The sequence below is a fragment of the Anomalospiza imberbis genome, chromosome 6 (genome assembly GCF_031753505.1).
Source record: "Anomalospiza imberbis isolate Cuckoo-Finch-1a 21T00152 chromosome 6, ASM3175350v1, whole genome shotgun sequence".
In the NCBI taxonomy this organism is placed as follows: Eukaryota; Metazoa; Chordata; class Aves; order Passeriformes; family Viduidae; genus Anomalospiza; species Anomalospiza imberbis.
In genome coordinates, this window is record NC_089686.1 from 22,258,448 (window position 1) to 22,282,729 (window position 24,282).

The following is a 24,282-nucleotide window of genomic DNA, read 5'->3' on the forward strand; positions in this document are numbered from 1 at the left end:
ACCTGATTTAGGCAAGTTTTTTGGCTCTTTTGTGTCTTGTTTATCCAGTAAGGATAATGATTTTCCTCTGACATTAGACAGTAGAATAAATTTGTTCATGACTGTCTACAATGTTCTGTTGGTTAATGGGACCAAGTAAGTTCAGGGGACAACATTAGAAGTTGATGAAACTTTATAGGGCAAAAATGTTTAAAAATAAGATGTACTGTATATGCCTTGTGCCCTAAGAGAAGCTAGGCCTGTATGCTGCAGATAAATAATTAGCAGCAGCTGCCTGGACCCTGTGGTAATTTTTGCTCTTTAATTATTCCTGCTCTTTCCTACTCCTTTCTACTAACAGCACTTTTAAAATTGCTTTGGCTGATGGGAAAGATCCCAAAGTTACCTCACCTCAAAGCCATGCACTAATTCAGGAATTCAGTCTTTTGGACTGTGACTATTGCTAGTGAGGCAGTCACAACAGTGCCCATCTGGAAAGCAAAACATTCAGATTCAACTGCACCCCTCCAAGGAGAATCGTGTTCAGCCCAGCAGCATGACAAAGCCCAAGACAGCACAGGGACAGCTGCTGATGGTGTAAAAGAAAGGTGCCAACTCCTTGCTTCCCCAAGGAAATGCACTCATTTTCCCCACAGTACTCCATTGCACAGCTGCTGTCTTTTGTTAACCTGTTACGAGCATCAAAATCCTTAGGGAAGCTACAGAAGACAAGTGAAGAGGACAGAACCAGCAGAGCCTTGCAGAGAGACCTGCCTATCTTCACAATTTGTCCTCACAGTAGCAACAAGATAGAAAAAAAAGAAAAACAAAGAAGACAAACAACAAAGTGAATGCAGGCACATGTAGATGGCACTAGGAAGTTAAAGACAAAGGCCTTACACATGCCACACAATAAATCCTATCACTGTCACCTTTTTGCCTAATGTCACAGAAGAGAAATGCACCTCTGGTACTATGTGTTGTGATGAACAGGTAGAGTTATGGTGCCTTGTGGTGCTGCCATGCATCTACAGGGCACCTCCCACCTCATGTCTGGGGGGCTACACATGCAGAGAGGGGGACCTAAGTTGGATATGTGTTATTATCCTGCAAATCTGCAACATACCTAAGAGGGTCACAGGCATCCTAACAGTAGTCATAGCCAAGATACAATCATGAGTAATGCAAGCTTTGATCTGTTCTCTAGAATGAAATACTAAGGTATATTTTACCATGTGTTTCTTAACACATAATAATTTGAGACCTTACAGAAAGTAAGATGTGGTAGCTTTTACATGAATTAGCTGTTCCTGGAGTAGCTTGTATTCTTCCCATGTGGGTATTTCCAAGCATACTGCTTTGCCTAGAACAGACTTTGAAAATGCCAGTCAAGTGCCAGCCTCCCCCTAAGCCCTTCAATGGAAAAGCCCAATTTCTTTGCAATTCTCTCATATATTGCCAGCTGTCTAAAACCCTCTGTGAGAGGATTTAAATTGGATTTTGTGCTGATTTTATACAGTTGTCTTATGTCTTCCCCATGTGTGGTGAAAGAGATTTGTTCCATACAGCATTGAGGATGCAAATATCATTCCTGTTTCAATGCGTCGTTTGAAAGGAGGACCAGACAGTTGCCATGGCAACTGCACATCTGAGCCAGCTGTAGTTGCCATGGAAACGGAAACTATGTGAGCCAGAAAAAATAGTCCCAGAGGACAAAGCATTTTAAAACACACACAAAAATTCCCTTAAACGAAAATAAAATCTTGCTGTGAGATTCTAGGATCTCAGAAACAAGGGGCAAACCAGAGGAGAATGCCAACATCCTCTCAGGATCTTGATGCACCCCTTTTTTTTTTTTTTTTTTTTTTGAGAGGCAAGGGAGAAGTCATTGAAAATAATCCAGTGATTGCTAGAAAGGAGGTGAAAGTAAATTCCACCATATCTTTGGCCTGGTCTGCTGATCCTTTGGGAATCTAAATGCTCTGCATTTTTTTTGGTAGCTCTGTGCCACAGAGGCACAAATCAGTACTCCTGTCAGGTATCCCTCTTGTTCACAGCAGGCTCTCCTTCTATAAACCTAACCATGTTTCATACAAGTGCTTCCAAATAATGACATCATATCTTTGGAGAATCTCTAGTCCATGAAAGAGGCATAGCTTTTATAATTAAATAGGGGGCAAGACACACTGTTTGAGATGTCCAAGGCCTAAGTCTGGGATCCTCAAGCAATAGCTGGATGCCTGGCAGCACTGAATGTGTGCTCTGGCCTTCAGGGGTGGACCAGTGTGTTTGATAAGTACTAAAAAGAAGAATACACAACATCCTACATTTCATCAGTGTTTTGTTATTGTTTATCTGTAACTCTTTTTTAGTGCTAATGTTACAGCTAATTAGAGGGAATGATTAAAATGAGAAATGAATGATGCTGTAGAAGAGACTAAGGCAAACAGCTTCAGCATCCAGACAGAGATGTGTGGGTTTGAGGTCTTCTGAGAATGTAAGAGGGGCAGACACAAGGGCTGACACTGGGACTGGGCAAAGAGAAGACAGCAGATGGAGAGAGAAGATGACAAGAATAGACTGAGTAATAGGGAAAGGTGAGGGAGGAGAGCCTCAAAATGGGAAATGATAGGGATGAGGGAGGAGGCTGGAGCCATATGTGGTAAAATAAAATGCAGTGAGAAGTGATTAGGACAGCAGGTGAAGTTTGAGAGAGAGAACAAGGATGGAAGCAGGCAGAAGTGAGGATACAGAGTGGAGCCAGATGGGAGACCACAGGATAGGAGGGTGAACAAGCTGAAGGCAATGCACTTGGCACAGCAGTATGGGACAGGACAGGGATGGAGATGAAGCCTGGCTCAGTACATATAGGAACAAGGAAAAGCAAAGAGAAACAGGAGATGTGGAGGCCAGATAGGGCACAGAATGATTTACAGGGTAACAGACTTCCGGTTGGTTTTCTTAATATTGCTGTAGTTCAGCATATTTCCCTGGCATTCTAGAATCACTGCATATGTAAATACTTTTGTTAGCTGGTTTACTCATCACACAGTGGTGAAGGCAGCTCAATCCAATGTAGTGTTATACTTAAATTTTTCAAGTATTTCTTTCCTTGCTCTATGCAGTTAATGTTATAAAATCAGTCAAGGTACAAACTTTGATTATTTTCCTACCAAAAGCAGATTTAGAAAAGTAGTTTATCATCTCAGGTGCCTTGGAATTGTCACTGTGTTTTCTGCCTTTTCATTTTGTGATCTCAGTTCCTGCCCCTTCATTTCAGTCCCACTACTCTCTGTCTATAATAAAGAGGGAGATGGGTGCCTCAATCTGCACACACCTGTAATTTCTGTTGAAGCTAAGGGAATCTGCATGCATGTAACCAACAGGACTGGAGGACTTGGCTACGGATTTCTGTTTAAAGGGATAATAAACTGCTCACGTTTACTGAGAAGGAGAAAGAAAAAAGTCTTTATTCAAAATGTAAATATCTTGCTGCTGAGGAGCAAACCCAAAAGTCAGCCTTCAGGATATAAATATTTATGCCTTTTGCATAAACAGCAGATGTAACATTTCCAATTAACTGTCGATCTTTCAATTTCTCTGGCTGCTGCTGCTTTCTCTCACAGTATCAGAATGAACAGTTTGCTTGATTTGCCTGAGCTCAGAACTGTCACAAATTTCCACAGTCAGTAAGATGAAATTGTTCCTGAAAATGTTTGTTTATCAGAGCCTAACAATTTCCCTGTATTTTTTATCCCTGGTGTTCAGTGTAAGACAAAGTCTATACTGCTGAAAGATGTGAGATTCACAGCCCAGGTAAGACAACAGAGAAGGAGCAGAAGCAGGCATTGGTGAGAGTGTAGACTCATTTACTGCAGTACAGTCCAGTCCAGACCTAGAAGAAGCCTGCCTGGAATGAGAGGTCTCTGACTCATTTGGCCACTGGCCCTTCTACCAAGGCAGCCAGCCTGGGGCTGGGTAGTATCAAGTGTAAGAGCTTTTATGATGTAGCCACCTGTTTATGAAGAACTGCCTCCATCAATTCTTCAGTGTCAGCTTTCTCAGGTATTTGACATTTAATCCTGCAAATGGCAGCCTCCCTCCTCCATGACTTTTTTTTTTTCTCTGGGAGAAAGTGTGAACTGTGTAAGCAAGAAAATGAACCCTACTCGAGCTGGTAAACATCAGTTTTCATTGGCATCATGCCTACAAAGCAGAAGATTTTGCTGGAGCACTGGAAGGGAGGGTATGAACAAAAAGCAACAGCAGAAAAGCAGTAGTAGTTAAAAGCAAGATGGAAAGGCAGGTGCAAGGGGAGAAAAAAGCACTTGTCTGGAAGTATGTCAGAAAAGGGGGATCCCTCTGTTCTTTTCTGCTGAGAATTCTTTTGCATGTTCTCCTGTTCTCTAACCTGTCTCTCAACACCACAAAATTTAGCTCAGTATCTTTTAATTTCCTGGGAATCCAAAAATCGTTTGAGCATTGCTGCAAATCAGGAGCTGCTGTTCAGCTGATCCAGCTTTCACTGGAAACTTGAGGGAAGAGCTCTTGGCCTTCCTCCTTATGGGGAAAAGTCTGGCCTGGGCGCTGCACAGCTGGCCTGGGACAGGGCTTTGTGCTGCCCGTGGGGTTAGCATGGAGGTAGGTCAGCCTGGTTCTTTACCTTCCTTGGAGGTGCATCCTGATGCCTGGCAGCTCTGATAGGTGCTGTTGCTATGGTAACTGGCTCTGCTTTAAAACCATCTATGTGGCACTGCAGGGATGGAGGCACCTGCAATCCTGCCTGTTTAGGGGTGCACCCTCCTCACACACTTCTGTTACCTGCTGCCTGCTTTCATCCAGGTTCCCAGGACTCTGAGCTGCATTTTTGTCCACTCCTTTGGCTCTGTCTGTCACATCCTCCCTGGTTCAGGATTTTCACTGGTGTAAACAGCTGGCCTCTTGCGTAGCATGAGAAACCATCAGACTCTAACCCATAAGAGATGGTCCAAATTCACAAGTAACTGGAATTTTAATTGCTTTATACACACAATTTTCACTCTGTTCTGTGCTGTGCCAAAAAAGCATATGTGGTACTTCCTGTCTGTATTCAAGTACAGTCTTTACTCAAGCATCTGTGACCAGTGATAAGGTTATCAGCACTATAAACTCCCAAATGATCACCAACTGATTTGCTTCAGATGGGCTAACTGAAGTGCATTTTGACTACAATTAGAAGCTAACTTTGCTTGGCCCACTTAGTGCAAATACTTGCATGCACCTGCTCAATCACCAGTGGAGCAGGTGCACTGACACAGCTGAAGTTATTACCAGCTGCATGCTACCTTCCTCTTTTTCATATCAACCTCTCTGTGTAACCAGTTACATCTCAAAAAACCTGAGGTAGCATCAGCAAAATGTCCAGGCTTTGCCTTCCCACTAGGAAGAGCACCAGTGTTGACTGACTCCTCTGTCATGCCCCGTCCTTGCTGGGACTCACACCATTCCTCCTGCCTGGGGAGCTTCACAGGCACGAGGTGGTCCTAGCAACTTTCTTAAAGTGGATCAGGGTGTATTAACAATTAAGATTGGAGCAATCTTGAAGAGACTGAAAGTCAGTTTTCTTAAACCACAAGCTTTTTTTTTCAGTTCAGCTTCCCTGACTGTGGCTGTCTGGTATTTCTCTTGAGTTTTCACTGCTGGCTGAAGAGTCTCTCTAGTTTAATGGCATCCATTATTCATACAACAATGCATCTTGGCAGCACAAGAGCTTAGAATTCACGTTACAGTACTGATGAGCATTGGCCCAGCTTCTCAGGTTGAGGGTGCTCTAAGGTCAAGTTGAGACTTCAGGCTCTGTTCAGATTTTGGGTGTAATGTAGGACACCTAGGATGTAGACAGCTGCTTTTTTGGGCACAGGAACAGACTTTTAGCTGAGCATGCTGAGTGCTCCAGGTCACAAGTCACTCTTAGGGCTGAGGGAAAGGGAATAAAGCCACTGTCACACTTAGTGGATTTGAAGGAGATCTGAGAGCTGCAATGACCTCCCAAGAATTGTCCCAGTCTATATCAGTTTAAGCAGGTCCTTACAAAGACCAGGGCCTCAGTCTCTCATGTCCACTGGCTGCTCTTCTAAAAGCAGATCATCATCTTATGCACTCTTTGTTCTCTGTGTTTTCCCTAGAACCTTTGTCAGGTTCCTACCAAGGTATCCAGTTTTTCCAGTGCTCAAAGACCCAAAGTCAGCACTGTCTTCTCTCAGATGCCTTGTGGATGCTGTGATGATCTGTAGGTACAGTGAAAAGCAGCTTTCCAGACTATCCTCCCCGTCCTAGCTGGACACAAAAGCAATGAAGGGCCTGTGGCTCGAGTTTGCAGGAATGAACTAAAAGTGGCCTTCAAGGGATTCCTTAATCAGCTTTTCCTATCTCTTGTGCTGCCAAGATGGTATTCAAAGGAAAATGTCATGGCCTGATCACAGCACACAGATCACCAGTCAGACAGCTCTGTGCTAGTCACTCCTGGGTTTGCTGCATGATCTGTGTTTCAAGGCCTCAGGTAAGCATTATGGTGTGCACTGCAGAACGGCTGCACTGGTACCTTTCATCTGTGCAGCCAGCAGGTGTTTTTGTCACTTTTTTAATGTGTGTTCAGGGCCCTGATACAGCTGTGAAAGTACACCAGTGCAGAAGCAGATGAGATACGTCCTTTTACAACTCCCATGTAGCCTCAGAGAGCCTGTTAAGAAAGGTCCCTTTTGAGAAAGACATAGACTGTTTGTGTATTACATTATTTCCCTTGTACATATGCTCAGAGTATTTGGAGTAACTCATTCTTCCCAGATTTGAAACTATGTTTCAGTAGCCAGGCCCTTGAATTTGCACATTAAGCAGCAAGACATGCTGAGCTGATTCTCTGGAGTCCTACTTACATGTAAGAGATCCATCCTGCCTTTCCCGGGTCTTCCACGTACCCCATTCCTTTTTCAGTCTGTGTCAGGCATAATGACTCAGCAAATACATATGCTTCTTGTTGGCAGGTAGTGCAGGCATTTGCAATGTTGAATATTATATGTCCTTTTATTTTCTTGCCCTAGTGCAAATTTGACTACAGACTGTTCCATTGTCACTATAATATTTTGTTCAACCTCCCAGCTTCCTTCAAGAGAGGAAACAGCCTGCAGGTGCTGCAAACACTTTTTGTTCCTTTATGACTAGAAGAAACTACTCTATTCCTCTAAGGCTTTTAGTCTGACTTGATCCTGGCTTACCCACCTGCCTGTGTTCTCTGGAGACCTGGCAGGTGAATATTTTCAGTAATTTACTTCAGAGCTGTTCTATCATTCTGCTTTTTATTTCTGCCATAAATTATGCCCAGAGGTTAGGATGCTCTTATTTTCCCACTCACAAAGGAACCAAAGGAAAATATTCTGCAGGGCACAGAGGCATCTTTGTGTGGTTTGTAAATATTTCCAGAGGCAGATATACTGGGGAATGAAAAGAGCTGTAGCCTCTACCTTGTAAGCATCGCCTGAATTAACCTGCATCTTCTAGGTTATGCAACAGGGAGCAGTTTTGTCATACAGCTCCCTCTTCCCACTGTGATTTATATCCAGTGTCTGCGAGATACACCAGCTGGTGCTTCAAAGCATATAGAAGAAATAATAAAAAAAAAAAAGCCTTGAGAGATTATAGCTTACTCCTCATGCAGTGGTTTGACTCATTAAAATCAGTGGAGCAATTTTCAGTGACTTCTCTGGGATTGGATCAAGCTCTAAAAGCACAAGCCTTGAGAACTGGACTGCAGCCAACTAACTTAATGGAAGCAGAATTCCAAGCGAGTTTTCATTTTTAATTCAGAAGCTAAATAAAATTGAACATCAGTGCATTTAGATGGGTTAGCTCCAAAAAAAATCCAGGGAACTGAAGGAAGTGTTATTTCTTGTGTGTTTGCCTCTTCTTAGCTATACCCTAAGGGGCTGGTTGCTCTACAAAGCAGTATCAGTTACCCAGCAATGGACTACTGCTCTCATTATTACTATATGCCTATGTGCTCATTGTACAGGACTCCAGCAAGCTGGACAATAGACAAGTACAGAGCAAAGAGATGGCCCTTGCTGTCCAGAGCATCTCAGAATCTAGATTTACCATTTTATGGTCAGTTTGGTGATGGGTGTTACACCACAAAAAGTGGCATTTTTTTTTCCTGTTGAAGTCACTTATGTTCCTAGTGCCCCAAGAAGGTGATAGGGAGGTTTGAGCTTCTTGCTTTGACAGAAAAGATAAAACATTAAGTCCTGGTTTTGCCACTCAAATTCTGCTGTTTTGTTGGAAAACACCTGCAGAAGTTTATTCAGCATGAGGGTGATCTTAGTTGTATCATACAGGCTTGTTTACAAAATGCAGCATTGTCTGCCTCAAGGTCAAATTGGTACCATGAGCTAAGGCTCCCTGCCCTGCTCTAGGTAGCATTGGAGAATTAGCCTACACTATCTCAGTACTTCATGAGTATGTGCTTTCCTCAGAAATATCTCTTTTTCTGCATCTTCCTATATTCTTTTTTTTTCCCTCAGCATGCCCTGTTTTCCTGTCCTTTCCTTTGATACCTCTCTTTAGTTTTTGTCTTTTCTGATAGCATCACCTAGTCACCCTCTGCAGGTAATTCTTCTGGAGAAGGGCAGACATACAAAAATAATAGCTGTAAATCTCTCCCTATAATTCACTTGGTTTTTGAGGTGCAAAAATAGACCTAATTATTTAATTATTTGAGGGGCTACTGTGCTCCTTTGTGTTTAGACGAGCTATAATCATGTTCCTCCAGACCCCAGGAAAGGAAGCTCAAGAAATCCCAGAAGAAAAGGTTGTCCCTGTTTCCAGCTTTCCCTGTCAAAACCTTTGCCAATGTGAGATAAACCCCCTAGTATGAGCAAAGAAAGGATAAAGGAGAAGAGAGGGAAAGCAACTCAGAAACTTGGGGGCAGTTCTGGCTCGGCTCCAGCAGCTGGTGCTCATCTTTGACAGGTACAGGGAGAAATCAGACTGAAGAGGGATCTCAAGCAAGCAAACAAACAAATCACCTAAATGAACAAACTGGGTAATAAAGTAGAGCTGAGAATCAGTAGCTAACGAACGCATCTCTGTCACTGCACCGCTTTCTCCTGGGTAGAAGGGGAGTCAATTACCCACCTTCCAACAAGTTATTGATCAAACTGCTGCCATGTATTGAGCTGGAGACCTGGCCATCCTGCGTGTGGCTCTTTGATTTTTCTCTCCCTCTGTAGTAGCACGTGGATGGAAGCCAGATGAGCCAGCACAGGACTATCGATCAATCCACCTTCCCCCTCCTCCTCCTCTTCTTCACCCCGGTTGCCTTGGCAACCACAGCTGCTGCAGCAGCAGCACTGTTTACCTGGCCTATTTATTTTCCTTTTCAATATCCTTCCCTTCCCCCCTCTGTTCTCACCTTGGCATGATATTGGCAAAGCACTCAGCAGTTGTAAAAAGGATGAATTTTTATGACTCTGAGGAGGACAACGCAGTTCTCAGTTCTACTTTATCACCCAGTTTGTTCATTTAGCTGATTTGTTTCTGAGGAATCATTGCCTATAAACAACAGGTATCTCAGTCACCAACTAGGTCATGCTCCAGACATGGAGGAGGAGCTGTCGTTCCAAAAATACAGGTCTCCTTCATAATGGTTTAAGTGTGCCTGTACTAAGATGCACATTTTCTTCTTATGTATTGCCCAAGAGTGCCAACAGAGAACTTACTCCAGATATGCCATCATTTTTACACGCTGTTAATCTCACAAGACTCCTGGGACAGTATATCATAAACATCAGGTGCACCAGCATTTCTTTCAGGTCTTCAGCCACCTTTGTAAGTGGTATTGGGGGTACAGTGTCTTACAGGGACCAGCTGCTATGGAAGGAACAGTGACCAGAGTAATCTCCCAGTAGAAGGCCTTTGCAGAATGTTCATCATGGCTTCCAGCTGCATACAATGAGCAGTTCAGTTTCTGGCTCTTCCCAGTTCAACAGCACTTTCAATCAACCTTGCAATCTTCCCAAGTGGCAATGCAGTCTTGTCCCATCTCTTTTCTCATACTGCTTTAATTGCTTGAAACTGTCTTCCCATTCCTCGGCAGGATGACAGTCATGCTGCAAAGACCAAACAGTGTATAAATGAACAACATTCAAGGAGTAGCTCATTTCCCCCCTCCTGAATGTGTTACGTTTTTGTGCTGAATCATCCATCTGCTGATTCTCAGTGTAGGATTCTCTGCTGAAAAAGGCTTTGTGCAGTATATGAAATATAAGATATACAAACAAAAAATATTTCTTAGAATATAATACAGGTGTCTAACCTGTCTCAAAAGTCTTCCTGGCTTCCTTTTAATTGAAATTCTTCACCCAAGTCTCACGTTCCTGATTCTTTCCACTGTAAAGCCATCAAACCCTCCCAGGAGACTCCCAGTTTTCCTCATAATTCAGTATGATTGATACAGGATGTAAAAAAATCAGTTGATGTTATCAAGAATATATTATCTCTCCTTGAAGCAAAGCATTATAGGATAAACTGTGGAATTTGCTACTGCACGATATTAGGGAAGCAAATACTGTATTTTAAAGAAAAAAGAGACATCTCTAAGAAACAGAAAGGCACTAGAATTGGGTGAAAGAAAGCTCCAACCCCCAGTGCTGGGAAGCACAGAAGGACTGGGGTCAGTGAGAAGTCCTACTTAATCCTTGTATTTTGTCTACCCTAGATCATTGCCACACTGGGAGTATTACAGAGCCATCATCCTTGTCTCTGAATGGTTTGCCTAATCTCTCTCTGTCAGATACACTACCAAGTTCAACTAGAGCATCCCTTTATGCAGGACCTCAGATCCAAGATTGGCTGGGCAATGAATTCATTGAGAACGAGCAAGTCTTGGACAGACTCTGCAAAATGAGACTGGAATTGGGTGTCCAACCACTACCACACATGAGGGCTTCACTTCACCGCAGGACAGTTGATTCAGAGCACCATGAGATAGAGGTACATGTTTGACTGACTGGAGCAGTGGTCTGATGTGACATGGCAGGATGTATGATACTAATGCAAATTGTTAGTAGTTATTAACTAATGAAATTGTTATGCCCATAAGGCACTTAACACTGTACAGGAACAGAAAATAGCCCGGACCCTGCCCTCAGGAGCAGAAGATATAAAAAGGCAAGCACAGACCAATAGTGAAAAGAAAACAATTAATATAGAAGGAGTGTAATGAGAAGCAGCACAGGGTTTTGCAGTCACAATTTATGTCTGGTTTTGCAAAGAAAGATTTGTGTGATCACAAGATCTTTGGCGGGGGGAGAGTATATGACATCATAGGTCTGTCCAGATGCCTGTATGATTTTTGATACATTGGTCAACTAAAAGCAAATTGTATGGGTGAGAAGCTGGTTCAGATATACTTAATTTCATTAAAACAAAAAACCAAGAGAAGACCCTTTTCCTCAGCTCGGAAGTAGGTTGCAACAGAACTTTGTATTTTCTCACATTTCAGAAAATTCACACAGGCTGCAGCTCTTAAAAATACATGGAAGAAAGAGCTTTTAACTGGTGTTTGGAATCAATGGAACACAAAACTGTAGGAGATCAGACTACCGTAGTTGCAGAAAGCTGACCTGAGGAGAGATGCTGCTGCAAAAGGTGGAGCAGAGAGGTATTAGAGAACAGCATGAAAGGGCGTGAGGAGACTGGCAAGGCTAGCAAAAGCTCACATTATTAGTGGGGGAAACGGGGAGAAGCATACTGGAAAAGAATGCGCCGTCTTGCACAGGTGATTTTCATTGTAACAAGTTCCTTAAACTCAATTAAGTAGGAAGTAGTAGATAAATTCAAGGCAGGAACATGACAGTGTGCTGCAGAGATGACCTTTCTAGCTCCATTTGCTGTGTACTGCAGAGAGGAGAGGTGCACGTCTGATCTGGGATATGAATGCTATTGTAATAAAGATGAGAGATACAGAGCCCTTGATACAATGGCTATAAGAACAAAGATCTTGTGAACACTGGGTGTGAAGAATAATTAATTTGTCCACAAATTGGATGGGTGAAGTAAGAGAGAGAGAGGAATTGCAACACTTAAGCCACACAAGGCTGGCTGTGGAGTCTACCAGAAGAAAATCAGTGAGCAGCAAGCATAAGATTTTAGGATTTCATTTTTATCCAGTATTTTAATTAATGGCAAGATGTGCAAGAGGGAGCACGCATTCAGATACCAAATGACAGTGTGACCCAGCCCAGCCTGTCTTTTCCACAAAACATCAGCGTTTCACTAAGGAAACGCTGCTGTGCTGTTTCATCAGACGCGCTGCTCTGGTGTGTATCATATGATATGGCAGCCGCTCAGGCAGGCGGGGAGCAGCGCAGCCTGTAATTTCCTGGTCATATGTAACTGGGTGGGGAAGCGCCTGATCCTTGGGGTGAGTAATGCTGGAATCACACACTGAGGCACCCCGCTCTTTGCTGTTCGAGGCAGTTGAGGTGCTGCTCTTGCTGTTCTGGCAGACATTCCCCAGGGCATCCGAATGCACTTACGCTCTGCTGCACTTACAACACCCTCCTGTAACCTGTTTCGCTGCGCACACCCGGTCACTTTCCCACGTTCCCAGCCTTTTGCCGGCGGTCGCCGCTATGACTGCGGATGTGAGCGCGGCACACTCGCCTCCCCCGTGCCGCGGTTGTGTGAGGCAGGACCAGGCTGCGGCCTTTATTTGGGAAACGCTCCGGGCTGCTGAACGGAGGGGGCGGCCTCTCCCGGTAGCTTGGCTGGCCTGCGCGGGGCTGGGGGCACCGCAGCCGTAGCCTCCGCGGGGCCGCCGCCCAGCAGACCCCGGCCCCCCCACGACCCTCTCCAGGCGAAGGTTGCCTGGGGTTTTTTTGGTGTTTTCTTTTTTTCTCTTTTTTTTTCGTTCCTTCATTTTTTTCCCCGTTTCCTGCTCCGAGACATTTTCCTACGTGCATTTTTCTCCAGTCGAGCTAATTTACGAGTTAGGCTTGGCGAGGGCTCCGGCCCCAGCGCGGGGAGGGCGGCCCGGGGTAGGGGGGGTTGGGGGGCTCCCGCTGGGTTCCCCAGCCGGGGAAGCGCACGTCTCCCCGCCCGACATGAGCTGTAATTTCCGGCAGACATTTGAGGTCTGCGACATCTGCACCAAGGCGCGGCAGCTCCCAGCAGCCTCCATGGCCGGGAGCGGGCCAGCCCCTCCTGCCTCCTCCCCAGCCATTTGTGTTTTACTCATTTCCTGCTGCCAGTAATGAGGCCAGCGATGCCGGGGTGGCGGTGGTGCTGCTGAGAAGGCAGATTGTTAAACGCACACACATCGCACACACGCACACACACCGACACCCACCACACACATCACACACACACACACTCGGATGTTTTTGTTTCAGGATGAATTTTTAGTGCTCGTGAAAGGGATGCACTAAGCAGAGCTCGCTGGAGCCTGGCACAGGACCAGCAAGCTTCCCGGCAGCCTTCTGCCAAAAGAATCCAGACATCCAGCCCCCCGCCCCAGCTCCTGCGGCCCCTTCTTGTCCGCTCTTTCCCCCCTCGGCTCCTCAGGGGCCTCTTTCCCGGGGCAGCACTGCCCGGGGACCCTGCAGACCCCTTGCTCACCCACACCTGAGTCCCTTCACCGCCCTAGCACAGGCTTCCTCCCGCCGTGCAAACACGCTGCAGTCCTGACCCCTGACTCCTTAATCCCAATTTTTCTTCTCAGTCGTCTATGGAATTACTGAAGGAGGGTGGACAGAGGCTGTGACATTAACATCCTTGGAGTAGAAAACAACTAGAGGCCAAATAGATTCATTGCACTAGTGACTTGAACTAGGTGAAATGTCGACAGAATTACTCAACACCACAGCCTCAAGCTCTCGGTACAGAAAATAAACAAACCTTCTAGTGATGTTTTGTATAGTCTCCAGCCCAGCCCCAACCCACCCATATGTTTCATTCCCCAAGGGAGCAAAGGGACGTGGGTCTCCTGGCATGTGACTGTCTTCCCCTACACATCTGCTGCAGATGAACTCTGCCATTTGTCTCCTGTTACAGCGCACTAACAGGATTCTGCGGGTTTTGTTCAGTTTTCTTCTGTTTTGATTTGGTTTTTGTTTTCAATTTGTCGTTAAAGAAAAAAGGGAACAAAAAAACTTTCTTGGCTGCAGCTATCAGCTAATTTTTGGTTGCTTTCGAATGCCAAGGCCAGCAGGATCCAGGAATTCATCTCCTGGTGCCAGCAAGAAAGCACTGACCCAAACAAGGGAGCCAGAACTTGGACTGCAGTCCTTGCCAGGGATCAGCAAGAGGCCAGAGAGCCCATGCTGCTGAGTCATCACCGCTCCAGCTGCTACAAGCCTTTTCTGGGGACGCGGCTGTTGCTAAGATTCCTGGGAGCTGACTGATTGCTCCTTCTATAGTCATGTAACACACATACACGTCAAAGGAGCAAGGAGCAGCAGCTGGGGCGAGCTCAGAGCGAGCACACAGCCTGCTGGCCGTGCGCGGCCAGGCTCGGGGGCTGTGCAGGACTTCGTGCCCCGTGGGAGCTGGGCTGCTGCTGCTCGGGGCTTCTTTTGCAGGCACGGAGCTACCTCGTTCCCTGGAAGCTCCGTCTGCCTCCCACTCAGGGAGGCGTTTCAAAAATCAAACAGTCCAGGCAGTGATTCTGTACAAAGTTTTCTTTCTGTTTGTACTTGCACGCTTCACTGCATATTCCCCCACCCCCACATTTAGAGGTAGGGACATGCTTAAAATCTATGCAGTGCATTCCTTGCAGGGTCACTGTTGGGTCATTCTCTTTATGCAGTAAATAAATATGTTCAATCAGCAGGAAAGTAAAGTGAGCTCTTTCCAGTTCTAGGGCCCAGAACTGAAACTGGTGATATTTCTTATTAAGCCCTGTAAGGTTTCAGAATATTCTGCAGTTTCACACACTGCACAGGAAGGGAATGCTTGTTCATGAGCATCCTGCATTTTCCTTCTCTCAGTTTAATGTCTTATTTTTTTTTTCTCCTGCCTTTTATCTGCCTGAGGTACTTGCTTCCCTCAGATGCTGCAGTTACCCTTGTTTCCTGATCCGCATTTGACACTCAACAAACTACATGTACTCAGGGTTTCAAATCTCACGCTATATAATCATGTTTAGGTTGTTAAAGCCTAAGGGTATAGGACCTGTCTTCTCTCTCTGACATTAGACACATCACCGATTTCAAAGGAATAACTAATCATACTAACATTTAATAGTAAAACTTATGATTCCAGAGCCCAGTCTCCTTTCTTCTCTGTTGAATGTTTATTGAGGTGCCAAACTCAGAATTACAAATTGCCAAATGAAGATGCAGAGCACTTGAGTTTTGTGGTCACTTTTTTTCCAGTAGCACATTGGAGTTCTACCCATGGTCCAAGATCACTATATACCATAATACTAAAAAAAGGCTCTCTGCCCCAAAGTGTTCACAGTCTAATAATAAGACAAGAGACCAACAGAGAGCAGAGATAGACAGGGGAGGGCTAGCAGGAAATTAATAGGTTTTGGCCACCATGGCAGGAGGTGTTTTTCACAAACAAGTAAACCAACTGATTTTTAGGGCAGTTTTTGGCAGTTTTCGGCAGTTTTCGGCAGTTTAGGAAGGAGAGATTTTCTGAGATCCTTAAAAAGACAGTTTTCAACTCAATAGCTCTTTTTTGCAGGAGAAGGTAGGCACCCATGGCTATTTCCAAGAAAGAGCTTTAACTATTGCATAAAGTCAGTAGCACATTTGAATCTACTTTTGGCCAAATCAACACAGAGGTGGTCTGTCAGCATATGAAATTTGATTATGGAGACAAATATAAGGTGTAGCCAAATGCAGACATAGGTAAATTTACCTGTTAAATGTTTTGAGAAAGGTGATAAGAAATCATATACATACCAATACAGAAACAAGTCTAAATTGCTGAAAGTGGATATGGGCAATCTCCATCACACCAAATGCAAGAAAAACCCGAGGGACACAACAAAACTGCTAGGAAAAAAGTGTTTGGGGACTGGAAGAAGCCACTCAATACTGACTGGAAAGGAACAGTTTAAATGGGATCAGATACAATTTTTCTAGCTTTAGTTTATAGAGTGGTTTAGGTATTGTAGAAAACAGAGGGGAAAAAAGCACTACACACACAAAAAGTTTCTAATTACTTGCATATACAGACTCAGAAGCTGCTTTTGCCTTGTGGCCTGATGGTATGCCTGCATGGGTGGTGAAAGACGTATGATGAAGCTCATCTTTCCACTCCATGCAGTTAAAGGCATGCTGTGCTTGAAAAATTCTGCAGTTACAACATCTGAATCACTCTTTTTTGTTAAGCAAGAGTGGTTTTATGCCCCTCAAGTGATTAGTGCTTCAGAGTACAGGGAAGTCTCTTGGGCATTTCTTTCAGAAGCTCACCACCATCAACACAATGAGAAAGTACGCTCTAAGATGCTACACAACATCCCCTATGCTCCAATATAGGGCATTTTGATATCATAAGAACCCTTAGATCAGCTGTAAAGCATCAGCCACCACTTGTATTTGAGACACATGTGTGCTGTTGCTGGGATGGATGGCAAGGGATGCCCAGGAGCAGCTTAGGCTACAGATGACAGGAAATCTAAACACTGGCTTTGAAGAAGAGGTCAAGCTCCACTCCATTCTGAGTCATACTGTTGTTCAGCCAGTCCTCTCAATACCATCTCTAGAGCAAAAAGATCTTCCAAGCTACTGATTGGTGTTGAACCTTCCACATTCAAACAAGATAGTAAAGTGGCCCAAGAAGAAATGCTCCTGTGCACCTATTTGTCACTGAAATCTAGGACAGTCCTCAGCAGAGGTTCTGGTTTGGTTGTCATATAGAGCGTGCTGGCAGCTCTGTATTCATTCTCCTGGGCTTGCCTACAGTGCTAGCTTCTAGCTCCAGCTAGCCTCTGCAAAACTTTCTTTCTCCAGACCCTAGTGATAATTACAGAGCCTCTGAAATGGATCCTTTCTGCTTATAAGAATGTTTGTTCGTATGATATGGACAAGGATAGCTGCTTCCTCTGCCTTTAAAGAAGTCATGTGAAGAGCCCCAGAAGGCTTCAGCCTTCCCCCACTACTTTCTACATCAATTCTAGGTCTTTATGTTTATTTTCAAGGCTGCCTGTGAAACTGTCCAAGACTATATTAGAAAAGCCTCTTTCTTTGTATGTTGATAGTGCTGTTCTTCTGAACCTTAGGATAATGAAAGACAAGGCAATCTGTAAGCAGGGTCATGGCTTTACAGATCACTCTGCTTGAAGATATAAATCTCCTTTCTCTGGCTTTACTGAAGACAGATCTGAATACAGCAGAGAAAAGACAAGAAGGTGAAAGAAAAAAGAGATGAAAAGAAAGCACGATTGAAAAGAGCTAAAACAGTGAGAGAGAGGGAGTGAGGAAAGAATCAGCTTGAAAATACAATTAAATCAGTTACAATGAAGAAAAAGGTTTTACCTTTCCTGAGACGTGGGAAAGAAAATCAGCCCAGTGGGATGCCATGCATTGTTCTGATCTTAGATACTCTAGAGAGAGAGTTTATGAGCATATGGAGAAAGGAATTCCATGCAGTACAAAGAGATGTGCTTATATAGGTGATGCGTCTGCTTATACATCTTGGCCAGTCTAGCTCTGTGCAGTACATTAACAAAACAAAGTTCTATACTGAGGGGTTTGCAGCTGTTTTCTAATGTCATTCCTGAGAGCATTTGACTTGATGGCAGTAGGGATCCATGTGGCACTGCACCCCAAATCATAAGCTTTTTATGGCATGTAAGTTTTAGCTTTTCTGATATTTCAATCCTGAAGCTTTAAAATTACTGTTGTAAAATTACACTCATCTGAAGGTCACCAACACTAAACAGCTTCAATATCCACAGATACTGAGCAATCTCAGGACCACTGAGATTATATTAATGTCAGTCATGGGGAGAGAAATTCCCACTCCCATGTGCATGCTTTTGAAGGCCCACAAACCTTTAGTCCAAGAGCCTCAATAGGATTGTAATAGGATTGTGATTCATGGAAGTGTCATGCTTTAGTGTCAGTGCCATAAAGGTTTAAAAAAGTGTATTTAATCATTAATTGGTTTGTGATGCTAAAACACATCAATTACAATTAAAACATAAAAATCTAAATAAAACACACATCTACTATCGTTTGATAGAGCAATCATCTAATGATGTACTATCATTTTATAGTGCAAATCTTTAATGATATCTCAGTCGCTGTTACATTCCATTCTCCAGCTTTCTTCTGACACAGAGCAAGCCTGATAGTGCTGTTTGTAGCACTTCAGCCTTACCAACAGACAAATACTTCCCTAGATTTTCTTTGTATAAACTACTAGCAGGTTTTATTTCATCTATGGTAGAACCATCTCTTTCTGTTTCTGCTATACTATATTACAGTCCACCTAAAATTTCTTTCTCTCTTTCGTATTCAAAGCAGTCCACTTGCAAAATCAGGGTGCATCCCCATTTCCTAGAAAAGGTTCAACTGCAAAGTGCTTTGGTGAATTTTAGCATTAGCAAATTCTAGTTTTACAGACCATATAGCATTATATTTAGAGAGAATTTTGAAAACCTTAACTATTGTTCTGGAGTAACTCACAGGGTTCAAGTAACAACAGGGCTCCAAGTCAGGAATGTATTAACATGGGATTCCTCACAGTGGGTCATGAGATGCTGGTTGATCACATCACTGTTAAGCAGAGTACTTAATCACTTTCTCAGCATTAACACTTGTATGGAAAGGTTAAAGAGAATTAATATAGGGCTGGGAAGCAACTGTCTTGAAAATGGGTAAAAGCACATTTTGACCTTGTAAGTGAGTCATCTAGCTTCAATATCTGAAAGAACACTGGAATAAGTTATCAAATAATCAGTTCATAAGCACCTAAAGGATATCAAGGTAATCTAGAACAACCTGGCTTCAGTTGTTAAGAACAAATAATGTCAAAACAATCGAAATCCCTTTTTGACAGAGTAACTACCTAACAGTGAATGGCAAAATAATAGGTATTTATATCTGGATTTCAGTAAGGAGATTTCAATGTCTCATCTAACCTTCTTCTAAGGATATGGCAGAAATGTGAGGTAAACTAAATCATCATTAAATAGAAGCACAATTTGTGGCAATACACTTTGAAGGAGAGGTTCTCAGTAAGCTGTTTGCTATCAAAGGGGTGGCTAGGATTTTAAAAGAAGCCCCCAGGTCTGTGCTGGTCCTACTCAAAGATCAGAATTTGTAAATGAAGAAATGGCCAAAACCTGGTTCAGTAAAAGCATCCTTTTTTTTTTTTTTGTGTCAGCATAGATTAGGCAGAGCTCAGTGAATACTTACGATAGACCGCCATAGAACAAGAGCAATCTTTGAGAGCCCTTATGGTCCTACCTGTCTTTACTTTCTATTTACTTGACTGTTTGACTGAAATGAGAATTTTCTGATTAATATTTTTGTTTTGGTAAGCTGATTTCTTTTCCAGACCTTTGTATCAGTGTAAGAAATGTCTTGCTGGGTCAGACTATTGATTCACCTTGGTGAGTTTTCTGATTCCAGCAGTGCCAGCTGGAGACTGTATTTGGGGCAAGCATGAGTATTTGATCAAAAGAGATATTACACAAATCAGCATTGCCCTTATAACCAAATCCAGTTCCTTGTGAGCGATGGCAGGGTGAATAATACTAAGGCAATTATCCTCCTGCTTGCTGTTAGGGTATCTCATTTTGGAAATTTTGGAAGCACAGGGACAGTGTCTTTTTGTTCCTGGATTAATGAGACTCTGTACTTTCAAGATTTGTTACATGGACACAACCTCATGACAGCAGATAAAAGATGGAATAATTGATGCCTTAACAATTTCAGAAAGCAGTCTTAGAAAATGAACAGCAATATTAGAATTTGAAATTGTCTTGTTCTAGTCCTTGACTTTTGTTGCAATGAATGCTTAGCACTGGCTAGTGGTTACAGTTAGTCACTCTGGGCCTCTGCTTCCTGACTTCAAAATGCAGAAAGTAGTATCTGTCTCCTTCATGGGATATTGTCATTATGAATATATAAGAGATTATGAGATTATGAGATATTCAGATACTGAGGAATAAGGTCTATTTAACTGTCTGATCTAGAGATATATAAAATACAGAGGGTTCCAAGAAGCGGCTGGAATCTCTTTTTAAAGGGGAAAAAAATTCCATCTGAGGATGTTATGAGAGCACTGGGAAAATAAGCAAAATGTGACCATTACAAAATAAGAATGTGGAAATATCAGAAGAAAGATTAAAAGGAAGCTTTAAGCAGGACATTTTCACAGATGTGGTTATAAGGGAATCACATGGCAGTGGGAGAATTCTGCCTAGAGCTGGAAGACCCAGTGTGGACAGACATGTCTTTTCTCCTTTCAGATTCCAAAGTCATTATTGGCTGGTTGTGTGGCTCTGAGTAGGTCATTCTGTGTATGAGGCACCATCATCGCCACTGGTGACACAGGGGTAATGGACCATGAGAGGGAGATGAGAGATTACAGATGAGGAGATTACACTAACTGATGTTTGAAACATTCATGGGGGTGTACTAGAGGAAGATCAAAAATACCACGATTTGTTAGTCACAACATTGACTAGAAACATTTGGAAGATCATGGACTGCTGTTGTTTTAAAAATAGAATGGATGTTGTCAGTGATGAAAGACAGAGAAGTGACACAGGGACAGTTGTTCCAGTGCAGGGACATATCACTCATCTGATCCCTGCAGTGTTGGCGAATAGTATCTGGTATCCTCTTTCTTAAGAATCAGTTGTCAGGTCCAGCTGTGTCTCAGACCAGTCCTGGACCACCCAAGGATGAAGAGCCTTTTCAGCCTTCCTCCTCTGAGAGGAAGAAGTGCCAGGTGTGATGTGGCTTTTGGAAGGTGAGAACCATGTGAACTACTCTGAGAACAGGTAGTGTGATTTCCCTGGTTGCAGGGGGACTTTACACGTGCTCTCGTGGGCAGCATTGGAACAGGCAGCACGTGTGGGAAAGCATGGAGAAGACATTGCAGAGCACCTGCTGTGTCCAGAGTTCAATCAGCCTTTTTCCAGGCTGAGATTCATTCCCCTCTCTTTACTCTGACTAAAAAAAACATGCCTTCAGCTCCTGTTTCAAGAGACAAACCATGGCTATCTGGCACCTGTATAAACCATCTCAGTGAATTAAAAGAACCAGAGTGCATTGTAAAGACCTTTAAGCTACCTGCTTGTTTCCAGATAATTGAAAGGCTGCCCTGGTGGTAGCCAAGTTGTTGATCTGGATTCCAAGCATCTTTCCTCTGTCTTCTATCACTATCTTCTAACACTATTACTTCTTTGTCCCCTTCATTCCTTTTGTTGCTGTCTCACATTTAATATTGAAACTCAGCATTCCTTGGGCAGGGCCCATTCTTTTCTTCTCTATTTGGACATGGCTAACACAATGAGGTACTGGTCCTTGACCAGAATTACTGGGCACTATGCTAACGATTATAATGGCAGTAATTAATAATGCTTTGTTCTTTGATCTCTGGGCTTGCCAAGGCAGTCAGCTGCTGTAATTGTTCTCTGCCCTAGGGCTGAGTATATAGTCAGCTGCTCTTTTTGGCTATATCTGTTGATTTGATCTTGGTACCCCTTCTGTATGTTCACCCTGTCTTCAGACTGGCAGACTGGAGTCTCCTAAAGTGGTTTTGAGGGCAGTTAGCCAGGCTGCCTTTGGATCCACTCCTTTCACTGGGAATAGCTTGTTTTCCCTTGTATGCTCTACTGCTAGTGTTATCTTTCTCTGTGTTCACACCAGCTCCCAAGTAAGGTATTCATATTTCCCTGTTGTGCTGATGCCTTGTCATGATATGGCAGTGGTTTTTTTAACCTATGAACATTATTCACAGGTCACTTGTTATTTCCAAGTCCTTATATCCATACACAACTTCTGTTGGTTGACTGGCAATTTCAAGCGGAGAAATCAGAAGCAATAAATATCTGAATGACTAGACTGAACATCTCAGCTGATCCAAGGAGGAAATCTGAGACGCTAAAATGTATGGATTTGTTTTTCATGTCATGAATCATATATACTTGTACTTTTTTTTTTTTTTTTTTTGAGGGGATGCACTACCAGTTGTATGTGTAGTCCTGGAAATGGCAGTGGACATCCCTGTGCAGCTGTGAGGGAGGCTTGTCCCTCGAGGGACAGAGGGAGACTTCTAAGCAAATGGCTTCTCTAAAGCCTATTGCTTCTCCACTTAGTACTCAAATTGCCCTAATAAGAGAAGTGGTGAAAATTTTCATTTCCCTCCCCCTCTTTAAAAAAGTCATTGTAAGGCCACTGCTAATTCCTTACCAATTGAAGAGGCTTACATCCAACAGTCCTTCTAGGTAGCTGAACTGTATCCTGCTGATATCATCTGTGCTGGCAAGGTCTGAGTGGTATCACTGGGACAAGCCAGATTAATATATTGTGGATACCTGAGGTCCTAAAGAGAGGCTAGATAGGTGTGGCCTCTTCTCCCCAGCAAAATTTCTAACACCTTTTCAGAAGTGGAGTGGTGCCATCTGCATGGCAGGTTTCTGCAGCTGTGATACCGTTTAGATCCCTGTATAACAGTGTGCCATCGGAAATCAGAGTGTGAGGAGGCAAGAGTCTGGAAAAATGGGAACTGAAACCCTCTTGCCTTTATTCCAGACTCTCTCAAAATAATTTCCAAGCCACCCAGAACAGCCGCAATACTGCACAGGTCTCACACCTACAGAGGAAACTAAACTTGTGAGTCACTCCAGGAGGGCTGGACTAATGCAGCAAAGTTTGGAAACTTCATCCCTTCATCAAAGCCACAGAAGTCCAGGAAAGGCCTCGACTGGCAGGATTAGAAATACAAGGGTGTTAAAGAACACAGCAGGAGACCTAACCCAGATTTGGTGACCTGCCTGAACAAATACCTATAACAGAGGGCTGGGGAATATGATATTTGTGCTTGTGTGAGAACCAGCTCAGTGGAATAGTAATTATCATCAGCTGAAATGGCCAGAGCATGGTGGAAAGTCAGGACAGATCTTTTCTAGTTGGAAAATGTGACCTATCAAAAAATGATTGATTGTTTCTTAGGACTTGCCAAGTCTTCCAGGTTATTCAACATCACTCCAGATGCAGTAGTGGAGAGGATAATAACACTCTTGCAGTTAACCTGTGTTGATACTGGAGATCTAGAGCAGATAATATCTTACATGAGGCTTCAATTTTCTTTTGAGGTCTTTTGGGGCATTTGCAAGCAAAGCCAGGTCCTATTTTACTTGGGGAAAATGTTTCATGCAGTGAAGAGAATCAAAGATTTCCTTTTTGAGTTCTCATACTCCCATTCCCTCCTCTTGGCACAGCAATCAATACCTCTAGCAATGGATTCAACCTTGCAGATGAACTGTGGGAAGGGAGCCGAGGACCAGAAATCTCACTACACCAGATTGTTGCTGGCTGGATTCCTTAAGTCTACAAAAGAAGGAAGATCAACATAAAACATCTGAAAAGCAGAACTTGGAACAGTCAGCTTCTTCTGAATACTAAATTCTCAAGGGTTTATTTTCCAAACAAGATGGGACAGTTTAGGGAGGAGCCAGAAACTTTCAGTTCCATTTTATTAGTGTGTTAGCAAGAATCATCCATTGGCTTATTCTCGTCTTGCTGCTTCACTTAATGGATTTCAGATACATTCTCATATCTACCCTGAGACTAACACTGATCCCTTGTGATCCCTAACCTGTCCTCCAAATCCATTCCTTGCAGCTAGGAAAAGACAGGTGTTTTCCTGCAATCTTGGAAGAAATCAGGGATCTAAGTGCATTTAAGTGCTGGTATGCAAATGTTATTAAAGGGCAGAAAAAACCCTGATGCGGGGTTACGCCATTGTGCATAAAGCTGTTAATTCTTGTACTGTATTGATGTTTCATTCCCATTTTTTTTTTTTAATGAAAGGTTTGCAGTCCTTCCCTTTTTGTAAAGGGACTGCAGTATTTATTAGGAACATTGAGACTCCCTGGTCAGGGGAGAGTTAATAAGCACAGAGTAAACAAGTAAGAATGTGTGTAAACAAAAATACAGGTAATTCTTTATTTACTTTGACCACAGAGTCCCAAGTCTCTAAATCTTGGCAACCCCCAAACTCAGAGTTCCTCCCTCCACTGGGATGAGACATTAGCTAGTGTATCATGCAATTACATAGGGTATTTTTTTCTGC

At 43.3% G+C, this 24,282-nt stretch overlaps 2 long non-coding RNA genes across 5 annotated transcripts in view; one reads left to right on the forward strand and one right to left on the reverse strand.

The window, feature by feature from the left end:
* The window catches only part of LOC137475460 (uncharacterized), a 67,210-nt gene that overhangs the window by 33,461 nt on the left and 9,467 nt on the right, over window positions 1–24,282 (forward strand). The window lies entirely within an intron of this gene.
* LOC137475463 (uncharacterized) lies at window positions 3,420–12,675 on the reverse strand. Its single transcript, XR_010999908.1, has 2 exons — window positions 9,145–12,675; window positions 3,420–5,934 (listed from the first exon to the last, which is right to left on the reverse strand). It is a non-coding gene; the product is annotated as an uncharacterized lncRNA (long non-coding RNA).